The 2,418-nt window shown below is 40.2% G+C and overlaps 1 pseudogene; it reads right to left on the reverse strand.

Annotated features, from left to right (window-relative positions):
- Positions 1–382: 382 nt before the first annotated feature.
- The window catches only part of LOC111551872, a 55,641-nt pseudogene continuing 53,605 nt past the window's right edge, over positions 383–2,418 (reverse strand).

Here is a 2,418-nt window from a genome sequence, read left to right on the forward strand (position 1 = left end):
GAAACCCTGTCTCTACAAAAATACAAAAATTAGCCGGGTATGATGGCGGATGCCTGTAATCCCAGATACTCGGGAGGCTGAGGCAGGAGAATCACTTGAATCCAGGAGGCAGAGGTTGCAGTGAGCTGAGATCACACCACTGCCCTCCAGCCTAGGTGACAGAGCAAGACTCTGTCTCACAAAAAAAAAAAAAAAAAAAAAAGGAAAGTCTATTAAATAAGATTTATTTTTGCTTTTTAATTTTTTCTCAAAAAACACACCTCTGCCTTCATGTTTTAATTAAATTTATTTATTTATTTATTTATTTTTTATTTTTGAGGGGGCAGAGGATAAATACTTGTTAATGGGTTTTAAGATTTCTTTTTACAAATATAACAGATAATCATGCAATGCTGCCAGTATTGAACCCAATCCGGGGCCACAAGTCTGCACACTCCTTTGCTACTGGTCCTGTAATGGCAGAACCTTTCATCTTGTCTTTATTTTTTATTATCTTCAAAATAAAGAAACACTCCATCTTTTCTCCATATGACTTTCATTGTCAAATGACCACTGCTGGATGTACCTTTTTTCTGAGCTCTGGTTTGTCTTTCTTGACTGTGGCCATCCCCATGTCACCCATACTGGCAGGGAAGCCTGTTCATCCGTCCCTGATCCTCTTCACGGAAATGATATACAGATTTTTGGCTCCTGTGTTCTCAGCACAGTTGAGCAGGGATCCTACCAGAAGACCCGAGGAAATCCAGAATTTCGCACCAGAGGACTCACCACATCCTCGCTTTGACGTCTTGAACGCCAGAAAGAAGGAAAAAGGCAATTGACTTATCTTTTTTTAAAAACAGGGTCTTCCTCTGTCTCCCAGGCTGGAGTGCAGTAGCTCAAACACAGTTCACTGCAGCCTTCACCTCCTGGGCTCAAGCAATCCTTCCACCTCAGCCTCTTGAGTAGCTGGGACCACAGACATGCACCACCACGCCTAAGTTAATTTTTTTTTTTTTTTTTTTTTTTTTTTTTTTTTTGTGGAGGTGAGGGTATTGCCATGTTGCCAAGCTGGTCTCAAACTCCTGGGCTCATACAATCATCCCACTTCGACCTCCCGAAGCACTGGGATTACAGGTGTGAGCCTCCATGCTCAACCTGGCATTTTAATTTTTATAGGTGATATTGAATGTGTTAGAAGATGAGTAACTTGGATAATGCATATGGAACTTTTGATTAAAATATATTCAAATTTTGTTCATTTGACTATAGCTACATCTTATTTTTAATACTTTAGATATTTACTGTTGATAGAAGACAAATTATGTCAAAATCTTGATAACAAAATTAATGATTTAGACGAAATAAAATTAAGAAAAATAACTTTATGGAATAAATATATAATAATTTTGAATTACGAATGAATTCACCACTCTTGTAAAAACACCAGTCCATCAACAGAACACCCAGACATGCCCAATAATAAACTCTGTAATCTGTGATATTTTTCCAAACATAAAAACATGAGTATGAATGTATTGTTCAATTTTGACATTGTGAAGCTAGATCTGTCAAAGTAGGGGAATAGAATATATTTCACTTCACAGTTTGTCAGTTTGATTTATATCTTGTAAATATTTAGTCATTTGAAATACAACTCTCGGCCGGGTGTGGTGGCTCACGCCTTTAATCCAGCACTTTGGGAGGCCGAGGTGGGTGGACCACCTGAGGTCAGGAGTTCGAGACCAGCCTGGCCACCATGGTGAAACCCTGTCTCTACTAAAAATATACAAAATTAGCTGGGCGTGGTGATGGGCGCCTGTAATCCCAGCTACTTGGGAGGCTGAGGCAGGAGAATGCTTGAACCTGGGAGGTGGAGGTTGCAGTAAGCTGAGATCACCCCACTGCATTCCAGCCTGGGTGACAAAGTGAGACTCCATCTCAAAAAAAAAAAAGAAATACAACTCTCATGCCAGGTGTAGTGGCTCATGCCTATAATCCCAGCACTTGGGGAAGCCAAGGCAGGTGGGTCACTTGAGACCAGGAGTTCGAGACCAGCCTCGCCAACATGGCAAAACCCCATCTCTATGAAAAATCAAAAAATTAGCCCAACGTGGTGGCATGTGCCTGAAGTCTCAGCTACTCAGGAGGCTGAGGCAGGAGAATCGCTTGAACCCAGGAGGCAGAGGTTGCAGCGAGCCAATATCGTGCCACTGCACTCCAGCCTGGGCGACAGAATGAGACTCCATCTCAAAAAAAAAAAAAAGAAAAAGAAAAGAAAAAGAAATGCATCTCTCCATTTTACATTTGGTCCAGGACCTATAAATGTTAGCGGCACATTTATGAATATATACATAATGTGTATATATTATGAATATATACATAATACATATACATATGTGTGTGTGTGTGTGTGTGTGTATATATATATATATATAT

This window comes from Piliocolobus tephrosceles, chromosome 8 (genome assembly GCF_002776525.5).
Source record: "Piliocolobus tephrosceles isolate RC106 chromosome 8, ASM277652v3, whole genome shotgun sequence".
NCBI classification, from domain to species: Eukaryota; Metazoa; Chordata; class Mammalia; order Primates; family Cercopithecidae; genus Piliocolobus; species Piliocolobus tephrosceles.